At 30.6% G+C, this 12,167-nt stretch overlaps 1 long non-coding RNA gene across 1 annotated transcript; it reads right to left on the bottom strand.

Moving 5' to 3' along the window:
• Nucleotides 1-671: 671 nt before the first annotated feature.
• On the bottom strand, nt 672-5,945 carry LOC142320991 (uncharacterized). Its single transcript, XR_012755536.1, has 3 exons — nt 5,792-5,945; nt 4,841-4,947; nt 672-1,216 (listed from the first exon to the last, which is right to left on the bottom strand). It is a non-coding gene; the product is annotated as an uncharacterized LOC142320991 (long non-coding RNA).
• Nucleotides 5,946-12,167: the final 6,222 nt, after the last annotated feature.

Here is a 12,167-nt window from a genome sequence, read left to right on the forward strand (position 1 = left end):
TTAATCCCTAAAAAGTTAAAAAGTCGTTGATACGTTACGATCATCGTAGTGCAGTCGGAGACATCTTTACAACAAATGATTTGCTGCAGAGTGATGCAGCTTACGAGACATCTTTACAACAGACGATTTTTGTAAAATGTTCATCGTATATTAAAACCACTAAGTGAAAATTATCAGGTATGCGTATTAAAAAGGATACCTGGCCGTACTAGAATTCCAGGAAATGAGGATGTGGATGAAGCTGCTTTCTAGCATCTGATATAGCTATATCTATTTGTTTTACTGATTTTATAATCAGCAAGCAATGAAAACATTGCAACCCAATTCCTGTAAAAACCCACGTATCAAAAATTAAACCAACTGTTAAAACGGCTTTACTTATGCGAATAATGGACATAAGTGACTAAGACTCTTTACACCTATATTGGACCTTTGTGACTTTAGTTTAATATTTTTTAAGCTTCGTAATATAACAAGAAATAAGTTTTAAAAGTAAATTTAATTTTGTAATGAATAGGTTTAATGAGGTAAGTGAATATGTGAGTGTTAAGTGTGTCTGTTTACACTTGTGAATGTAGATTTGTTCGCATGGTTTTCGTGATTGAATACTAATGTGATTCTTTTTGTTTTTAAAAGAAACAAGAAAAAAATAATTCCAACGGAGACGTTTTCAAAATATGTTTTATTTTAAATTTTAATATTCTGTTTTTCTTTAATGGCTATTATCGAGGGTAATGGACATAGCTTCAGCTACAACTTGTTTATCTTTAATTGTGGAAATATGGTAAATAACTGAGTTATATCTATTGAAAAATATCATATTCATAATTAATTGTATGTTTTTAATCGATTATTTTTTCATATGAAGTTTATAATTCATGAATAATAATTTTATTCACGCGAGTTATTATATTTAGCTAAAAGTAAAAAGAGTAATGTAATTCTTTCCATCGAAATATAATATACTTATTTTAAGTGCAAATTTGTGCATATGAATAGTAAAATTATATTTCAGCTACGTTGAAGAATGTGCATTCCTGTAGAAGTTCACGGAATTCGTCAGTGGAGCTAGATTTCATAGGTCGGTAACCCGTGTTTGCTACGGTCGGCTGCCGAGCAACGGTTGTGCTTGCTGGCACTAGTAGGTAAAACGGAAACTGCCTCGTATCACAATGAAGTTATCATCTAGCCAAGATACTCAATAATAAACGGCTTTCTGAAAATGAAAAACGTGTTCTATAAAATAAAAGTGATTTTTTTCAGTACAACTTCAAAAACTACTGAAGTAATTTGAGATCATATAACACTGACTAACTTTAATCAGCGGGATTGAATTCTTTTCAACATAAATATCGGAAGATTTTACTCAGAATTTGTGATCGGTCAGTCAATCATTTAGTGTAGGCTGTTTAGCCTTTATATATATATATATATATATATACACTGATATTTTATGAAGGTATTCACTACCTTTTGTATATATATATCACCTATCCTGGAATATAATGCAGCTAAAATGGAGATTGCGGAATGCACAGTTTAAGTAGTCTCTTGAGATTGATTATTTTGTCCTTGTTATACAAAAATATTTTAGTTCAACCATTATAAATTTTGGTAGAAAATTAACATAATTCTAGAAAAACTGTTTAAAGACAAAACATTAGATGTGGTTATAAACCACTCGTTGAGACTTTCTCTCGATGAATTAAATGTTTTTATGTCAACATGAAAACTTTTTTTAATGATTATATTATGACACTTTCTTCTTTTACAGGAAAGTAAACATAAGAGAAACAAATATAACTTAGACATCCAGGTACAACGTCTTGTTATTTTCCAAAATAATAATCTCTTCTTTAGGTAGACTTAAACTTAATCTCTTCAGCACTTTTTTTCTGTTACTATAAAGTCAATGAATGGAATGATTCTGAAATAAATCCAACCACTTTTTCTCCAAACAAATAGTAATTAAGTGAAAACTTAAAATCTGAAGGATTTATTCGAGCCTCCACAGGGTTCACCTGAGTAACCTACTAGAAATAGAGAATTCTAGTAGGTAAACTAAATCGTATTCTATCTCACAAATTCATCAATCATCAAATCATACCTCATATTCACCTCTAGAGTTGTAAATCAGGATTTATCCCAGCCAAGGCTGACAACTTTTGACAGTCAAATATGGAAGTTCTTTTAAGGAATATTCCACCACTTGGCAATGACCAAGGAAGACTGCACTTGGATTCAGCGGGCAGTTACTTAAAAGACAAATAACCTAGAAGAATTAATACCTAAACTAAAAAAGTGGTACCTTAAGCCCTAGAAAGAAACATCAATAGTGGAATGAAGATTGTGATAAATGACAAGATACCAAGCATAAAAGCATCAAAGTTAGAAAACCGAAAAATCACCACACGGAATATTTACCCATGAAAGAAAAATATCCCAAAAAATAATTAAAAATGCAAAAAGACAACATCAAAAAATGTGATTGAACAAACAGAAATAGATATAAAAAAGCTAATTCCAAGAAAATGTTATAAAATGTTTGGTAAAAAATTACAAAAATATGAATCACCAACCATAATGCTTAAAGATGGAAAAATCACCCATAACAACAAAGAAAATACAGAAATTCTTGCAGTAGCAACCAAGAAAATTTAAATTGGGATGAGCCTGAAGAACTATTACAAGTAGATGCAGATACTGTAATTAAAACCAATAAAGAATCTATAGAACTGACTCTAAAGGAGTTAAATAAATAAAAAAATAGAAAATTATAAAGCTTGTGGGGATGAACAAACATTTGTGGAAATTTGAAAGAATGCATCAGTCTACAAAAAAATCTTTATACCAAAATTTAATAAAAATATGGAAGTAAGAAAGAATGCCAGAACATTGGATTACAACAATAATACATTTTCTACATAAAATGGACGATAAAACTAATAAAATAACTATTTCATTATTAGATTGCACATAGAAAGCATAAAGACCATTTAGAAAAGGAGTTTGGAGATTATCAAGGAGAATGTAGACCTTGGAAAAGTTGCCCAGACAAAATTATCATCTTGAAATTAATAATGGATGGCTCTAAAACTAGACAAAAATAGATGATTTTTGTAAATTTTATAAAGGCCAACGGAATCCATAGACCTACAATCCTAAAAATTCTAAAACATTTTGGGTTACACCCAAAATTAGTAAAAATGCTAGGTCTAACCCTCACTAACACTATATCAAAAGTAAAATTTAGAGGAGAAATTTCAGAATCATTCATAATAAGAACAGGATTAAGGCAAGGGGATGGATTATCCTCATTATAATTTAACTGTGCATTAGAATATCTAAAGAGATAATGATATAAATCCTAAAAACATTAAAATAGATAAAGAAAAAGAAAATGTTAAATTAAATTGCTTAGGTTTTGAAGATGATTTAGTTAGCTATCTTAGCAAATAACATTAAAGAAGCTAGAGAACAAGTTACATATTTAGAAAACATAGCTGGAAAAATTGGTCTAAAAATATCAAATGAAAAACAAAAATAATGGCTTATTGACCCCATTAGTAATAAATGACATTATGATGAATGTAAACAAAGTAGAGATTTAAATATTTTGAAGAAATGATAACTTACTATGTAAATGAGAAAACTACTTTGGATGAAAAAACAAAGAAATTATAAAAAGCTTAAAATATAATAAAATCAACATACAGTAAAAAATGCCTATAAATTCATATCAAACTCAACATTACAAATCGGTTGTCCAACCGGAAGCATCATATGAAAGTGAAACACTTTTCAAACTAAATCAGAAAAACCGACCAGACAAAATACTCAAAACAGAAAGAACTATAATTAAAACTTGCATAAATAAAAAATATCAGAAAGATGGAGAGTGGCAAATCCTACCAAATGATGTGGATTATAAAGAGATAAAATCAATAATTGACATGATGAAAAACAAAAGGATTTCCTTTTTTATACATTTAATGAGAATGTCGGAAGGTGGATTGACTAGACAAATAATAGAAAAACTATGGAAAAAAATATCACCCGTTTGAATTAAGGAAGTCAAAGAGGACATAAAAGAGTTGGATCTGACACTAAAGGATTTAAGAGAGGAAACAGAGAAACTGCAAAAATTGAAGGATAAGAATGTAAGATTTCAACCAAAGATAAAAAAATCAGGACTGATCAAGAGGGTTTTTTCAGAGGGAGAAAGAAAAGTAAGATCTAATAGTATGAAAAAGTATCAAGAATCAAGAAAACTTAAAAGTCCCAAAGTTCAAAAACAAATCAAAGACCAGAATAAATGAATACAGTGGTCCAATGAGGCCGTAAAAATAAATAAGATAACGTTTTTCCAGATCTTCTGAAAAATCACTTTAGATTGTGTAATATTATTTAACTTCCAAATTTTAAATATGAAAGGTAATGGATCTTTTCCCTAATATGAAAAATAAAAACGATTTAAAATTGACAGAACTTGTTCTACCAATCATGTTAAAAAAATCATATTTTTTCTTTGGTGAAATTGGTTAAAATGGATTCAGTAATGATAAAAATTCATTGTTGTTTTTTTTTTTGTTGAATGTTAAATTAAGTAAATAGGAAGATCTTATTGATTTGGTGAAGATGCCATCAAACATAATTATATATTCAAATTAAATACAGTAATAATGTTTAATTACCTATTATTACGGCTTTTATTATAATTATCCTCAGCTGTTCCGTCATATTTAGAATAAAATTCAAGGCCAGGTTAATCTTTATTATTAGACTTTATTATTCAACTTTATTATGATTAGATTAGATTATATTTTTCCTCTTTACTTACATATTTTGGTTATTACAGTTCAATTAACTGTACTGTTTAATAAGTGTGGGCCTAACTCTGGACTGGATCACTGATCAACTGAAACTTTTTCAGCATTGTAATATCAACTAAAAAAAAAAAAAAAAAATAATAACAATACCTTATAACAGTAGAACTGTCATTAAATAAAACTGTTATATGTTCAATAGGGTAATTAGGTTCGGTATTAATAAAAATTAAGAATAATACCAGAAATTATGAAAAATAAATAAAACTGGATATTTAAAGATCTATTGTAGTTTTACTGAAGTGAATAACATTCCAGTAATAAAATCTCATAGTTAAATATCTTCTACTACCAAAGTGAAGCAAGACAAAGGATAATTGTGTAATTATATTTTTAAAAAAGAAAAAAAAATCCCAAAACAATGTAGCAAACTACAACAAAATTAAATATGTTAAGTTGTGTAAATGATGTAATATATTTAAAGTCACTCACTGAAAGAATTTTTTTCTTTCACAGAACACTGCAAAAAATGAAAAATCATGACATCTTTTTTTTAAATGAATTTATAGATTCAATCCGGAGAAAAGATAAGTAAGGTAATTTATGAAATGGAAAATGAATCATCAGCTTATTAGTAAATGTATTAAAAACATTCAAATGTCATCAATTTATCATCAACAACAAAAATTACTTGTATTATTTGAAATCAAAATTTCATTATTATTCAACAACAAAATAACTAAGAAGTTTTTTCTATTTTGCTTACTGAACATTATTAGCTTTATTTGACAATAATTGTTATATTCTTTTTTAAAATGACAATGGTTAAAACACAAATAATAAACAAAGCATATCATTTACAATTTGTTATATACATGTGTGCTTGCAGCTCGCGCGCGCACACACACACACACACACACGATATATTTATATACAGTACATTAAAAGGCAAATAAAATACTCACAACGTTGCCTTTAAAGGAAAACAGATGTAGAATACGTTACGTCATAATATTTGTGTTTATTGCAATACAAGTAGGTTAACGATAAATCAAGGTAACATTTGAAAAGATATGACAATTTTGTATGCCTTTACATACGCTCACAACATTCGTGTCTTGTCATAAGAAAAACAGATCACTGAGAAAATTCTGAGCAAAATTAACAATTCAGTAACAGATCAGTTAAGTAGTCTATTTAAAATTTAATAATGAGATATTCGCAGCGTAAATACAAATAATTCCTTTGCCTTGAGAAAGTGAGATTTTTATTCATTCATAGAGATGATATGTTGAGAGAAAGAAAACGCTTGTACTGTAAAAAAAATAAATTAGTTTTTAAATGAGTTAGTTACTTGTTTTAATTAGGCAATCAATTTTTTTTAAACAAAGACGTGTAGTGAATATTTACAATCACCATTATTCATTTTAATGGTTAATTTTAGATTTAGAAGTACATGCTGGAGAATGTTTGTGTTTATAATACTTTCCAGCCAAGATATAAATAAATTAACGTATGTTAGTTGACTTGGCTGGGCTGGATAGCGTTATATCTATGGAACTTTGTAACAGATGTTTACATTTCACTATTTTTATTTTTTAACTGTAAGCTTGGACGCACATTGACAAAATATTTTGTTTTTTGATTTGTTCAGTAGGATTTATTTATATTAAAAGTTGGTAAAATTGAAGCTATTTATTCAGTTTTTATTTTAAATACTTTCAAAGCAAATGAAGTAAATACATAAAATTAAAAAATATATTGTAAAGAGCTAAACAAAAAAAACAAGTAGAAAACCTTGCGTGAGAATGATTAACGTGCGTAACCTACTTTATGAATATCATAAATTGTCTTTTGAGATGATTAATATAAAATTTGTACACTTTACGTTACTGCGGACGCAAGCGCGTGCGCGCGTGCACACAAATACATATGTGGAAACGAATAGAGTTAATGAATAACTGAGGAATTTTTCATTAAAATTTTATAAATGTTTGGGTTGAGTTAATAAATGTTAATAACTTTTCATTAAACTCCATTTTTATATATACCAAAAATAATGGAAAGGCTCAATTAGTAAATATCAGAGCTGATATTTACTGACTCGATCTCTTTGATTATCTGTCTTAATTACTGTCAATTTTACACAACAAATAAGTTATTGAAAACAAAATTTTACATTAGTTACTAAAAAAAAACTGATGTGGACACCATATGACTTCCTTGTACGCCTATTAAATTACATATACACATTTTTTGGTGCAATTCATTTGAACTTATTTCATTGGAAAGTGAGATACGATCCTCCAATTATTTAATAAGCCGCCCTCTGTGGCGCGAGTGGTAGCGTCTCGGCCTTTCATCCGGAGGTCCCGGGTTCCGAATCCCGGTCAGGCATGGCATTTTCTCACACGTTACAAATCATTCATCTTATCCTCTGAAGCAATACCTAACGGTGGCCGTGGAGATTAAACAAAAAAAATTCTTTACAAAAGTGAACAGTTACACAACTGCTGAAACGTGTCCACAAATTAAGATTTGAAGAATTATATCAAACCAAAGAGCGATTAAATGATTGGCAACAATAAACAAATAAATGAAATGATGATCAACTCCGACTTAGGGAGAATATTGTCCGACAATATCAGAGACGTAATGAATTAAAAGATAAGAGTTTTTTTGCAATTTATTAAAAATCGGGCATATGTGCCTCAGAGTACATATTGCTCTTGTGGGAATCTATTTTTCAGTCACTCTGTCTTTATGTTTAATGTAGATAAAATTAAACAGAAATACCAGAATAATTAAATAAGGTTAAACAAAAATTAAACTAGAAAATCCAAAAATAGTGTGATTCTAAATTATAATTTTCAATTAATATTAAATAATCAGATGTTTCACCAAATCTATTACATAAACACACAAGTAATAATGCCTATTAAATAACATATAAATGAAGTAAATACCACTTATGATATGTCATATTTCATATAATGTGTTATAAGCTCTCAATTAGGGCTTATTACTGCAGTTAAGAAAAAGTCCAAAATCCAAATTTTTGGGGATTTTGGATACCTTTGGTTCAGTCGATTGCAATCATAAGAGGAGGTGCATAACTAGACGTTACAACAGTCCTAAATTCACAATTTCAACATCCTACGGTTAATCGTTTTGGAGTTATGCGAGCTACGTACATACGTACGTAACGCTGAAACTAGTCAAAATGGATATTTCGGTTGAAATCTGAAAACCGAAATTTTTCGCGATTGCAATACTTCCTTGTACGAAGTAAAGGAAGTATTGCAATCGCGAAAAATTACAAAAACAAAGACTACCGTTTTATTTTTTATTATTTATTGAATGAGTAGGAAATTATTATTTAATTTTCATGAATCAGAAATAAAAGCTGAAAATGATTCACACTAAAGCAATTATCTGATACATGAAAATTCTGAGTTAAAATTACGTATAAAAACCAAGGAAGTGTACAATTAGATTTTGTATTATTTACGTATATTGGTTTCTAAAACTTATGAAGAACAATTTGTACAGAATACAAATTCAAAAAGCAATAAAATTTCAGCTGTGATCTTCCAGAGGTTTTATATAAAATTTATTTCACAAAAGACAAATTAAGAGTTTCCTCTTACTCATGGTATATTGATTAAATTATTTATTTTTTTGGCTAATAACGACACAATATAGAAATCCATTAAATACTAATTTAAATTATAAATCTCAAAATTCTTGAATAAAGAAAATATTAAAATTTAAATTATTATTGTACGGCTAAAATATTTTGTAACGTGGATAGCTGCAACGTTGTTTCATTGGTACATTACTCCTGTCAGAACCAAGCCACGGCTAGGGTTACCGGAATAATGTTTCTTAGCCACGAAGGAAATAAATAAATGATCACATTTGAGGAGCCCAGAAAATAAAAGGATTTTTGAAAAATTGCCTTTGCACTATTCTCTATGTTCTTACTACAATTTTTTTCTATGAAAAAACAGTTAATAAAACAACTTATATTAATCGAACAAATTAAATTAACAAATACTTTATATGATATTTGTTTTAATGAAAATTTTATAGCAAAGGAATTATAAAGAAGCTTGTGAAGTGATGTTACGTAAATGAGTTTTTATGAAAGTTTTACAGCTGCAACGTTTTTACACTCGATAAAAAAACAAATAACCTCGTGAACGATTTTTAAGGTGATATAAGATTAGTTCTCATATTCTGACGTTAAAACTCATAATTCAACGATGTGAAATAAAAAAAAAATTAATCGAATATGTTCATTAAATAGATAAATAGTGGGTATATCAGCACAGAATTGAACATCATATAGAATTCTCCGTTAACTATTATAGTTCTCTTTAAAATTCTTGCATTTAAACTCTACGTTTGAGGTCGAGTTGAAGTCGTCTTTTCTTTAAGGACTGTCTACATTACAACTCCCACCACAGACAAATCCATGTTTCTCGAGCGAGAGCTGTTCTCCTTATTTGTCGAACCGCAGCGTTATGCCGGATGGTGAGACTGTTACGTCATTTCTGGAGGAGAGGACAACCGGCCTACCTGTCGGCCTACACTGCTGTCTTTGAAACAGCAGCAACGGGCAACACAGCAAGGATTGGAAGAAATGATTTCTCTTCTTTTAACTGTAATACGTAAGGTAACAAGAAACTTGTCGTGTGATAAATAGTAAATTCTAAAAATCACAAAATATTTGAACGGTGCTGAAACCTACATTCAATCGTATATAAAATGAAATAATCATCAAGGAAAAGGAAATAAGATAACGTTTAAATAATAACACAAAGAGAAATAATAATTATCGTCTCTGTCTGTACATGGACGTCGACCCACTCTGCAAGTGAACCGTACTTGAGAACTACCCACCTATATTTAGAACATGTTATGTGGGCTGGATTCTAAGGCTACACATGTTAAATATTTTTTAAACAGTCTTTATAAAAATATAATCAAAAATTAATAAAATCAAATAAAAATATATTTTTTTTTTTTTAAAGTAATTTTTCATTAGTTATTCTGTAATTTTAACTCTTATGAAATTAATGTAATCATTTAAATATCATAATCGAGCACATTCATTTCATTAAATAAATAAATAAAAATTATTTTTATCGAACAACAGTTTTTAGCAGCTGCTATTAGACAAAATGTAAATTATTCTATTAAAAGGAAAATAATTCATTTCATCACTTACTAAGAAGAAAATTTAGAGTGTAACCCTTAAAAAAAGTCATTTTGTTTACTGTATACATCATTCAATGCAATCTACCATGACTAGAAATTTCTTTCTGGAATTATCATACTCAAAAAATATTTCTTTATTATAAGTACATAACATTTCTGTAATAGGTAATATATTTATTATTGATTTTTTTTGTTAATAAAATTTACAATGATACAATTAGTCTGAGGGTAAAATTAATTTGACATCCGAAAACCGATCAGTGAATTTGCGAATAAAATTTTTTATTCATAGTTGTCCTTGCTCACTTGTTTCTTCTATATTACTTGTTGACTTTTTTAAAAATATATAAATATACTTATATTTAATTATTATAAAAAATATACTTTTTATAACTTCCGGAATTAAAATTTTTAGTTCCTGAACTGTCCATCATTCGTAAAAAATGATGAAGATTATATGTAGCATAGTTTGTTAGTCAGTTATTTATAAAGGAAAGGAAACAGTTATTTACAAAAGCATATTAATGACAGTATTTTACTAACGTTAAAACTGATATTATATTAATCAAAAATAAAAAGTTTGATATGGTCTTTCTCAAAGTTTAACGTTGACTTTTCCCTTAGGTTAGGTTAGATATTTTTAACTTATAGTTAGTTAATCAACCCACCGGGTTGGTCTAGTGGTGAATGCGTCTTCCCAAATCAGCTGATTTGGAAGTCGAGAGTTCCAGCTTTCAGGTCATAGTAAAGTCGGTTATTTTTACGCGGATTTGAATACTAGATCGTGGATACCGGTGTTCTTTGGTTGTTGGGTTTCAATTAACCACACATCTCAGGAATGGTCGAACTGAGAATGTACAAGACTACACTTCATTTACACTCATACATATCATCCTCATTCATCCTCTGAAGTATTATCTGAACTGTAGTTACCGGAGGCTAAACAGGAAAAATAAAAAGGAAGAACTTATAGTTAATTAAAAATGACTAATCTGGAATGCAGCAAACTGTAGGTATTGACTACCTCTTTCAATTATCCGCTTCAATCTCATTATTCATATTATTATTTAATTGTATCGATTGGTTATTTTTTTTTTTGTTTTTCGTTGAAGGAGGAAAAATCTGCTCCCAGACGCCCAGCGGCCCGTGTAGGGGTTTCCCGCGTAAGGCGGTGACCCACTAAAAATCCTCCCCCTCCCACGGCGTAGTGGCGGAACCAACTAGTGAGGTACACATAGTCATTACGCTTGCGTACGGATATTCCGGAGGTGGTCTTTCCGCAAGAGCTTCCGGCGTCCCCCGGGGGTACCCAGCGGCGACGATTTTGTTGGACCCCTCCCAGCCACCAGCGCTGGCTTTCCGTCCTCACTTGAGGGCTGCACACTATACTATTCTCTTCCTTCTTGTAATTTCACGGTGAGAACTCTTTCGAACCATCTCGAGCATCTGTCCCAACCTGCCTCCGAGCCGATCATATTCTCCATACCTCCTCAGCTGAAACAGCCCTGTCAAAGGGTCGCTCCGAAGTCCATCTTGGACGTCTGGTAAAAGTATGTATGTTCTACGTCGTCCTCACCGTCACAGTAGCAACATACAGGTGAGCCGCGTCTGCCCTTGGCATGGAGGTAGATTTCGAACGATCCATGACCCGTAAGTCATTGGGCCGTCCAAAAGTCCACCTCCTCATGTCTCCTCTCGATCCAATTCTTGATCGCGGTACCAACCTGAAGATCCATCTACTGGTAATCGCGTCGGACTATCTCTCTTGCCATTTTTCGATCAACTCTCTCCTGGAACCGCGGTGTCTCTACCCCCATATCTTTCTAGAAGTTCAACCGCCAGCAGATCCACCGGAGGCATTCCCGTTATCACCAGCACCGCCTCCAGTGAGACCGATCTGTACGCCTGCGCCACCCTGAGTGCAAGCCGTCGATAGACACTATTAATCCTACATCTATTACACTTAATTTTAAGGGTTTCACATCACACCGGTGCTGCATACATGATTGCGGAGGTAACCGTAAATGCAATAATCCTTCTTTTGGAGGCTCTAGGACCTCTAAAAGTCCTCATAAGTCTGGCAACTTGCAATCTCTTGGCCTTTTGGCACATCTC

This window comes from Lycorma delicatula, chromosome 3 (genome assembly GCF_047948215.1).
Source record: "Lycorma delicatula isolate Av1 chromosome 3, ASM4794821v1, whole genome shotgun sequence".
NCBI lineage: Eukaryota > Metazoa > Arthropoda > Insecta > Hemiptera > Fulgoridae > Lycorma > Lycorma delicatula.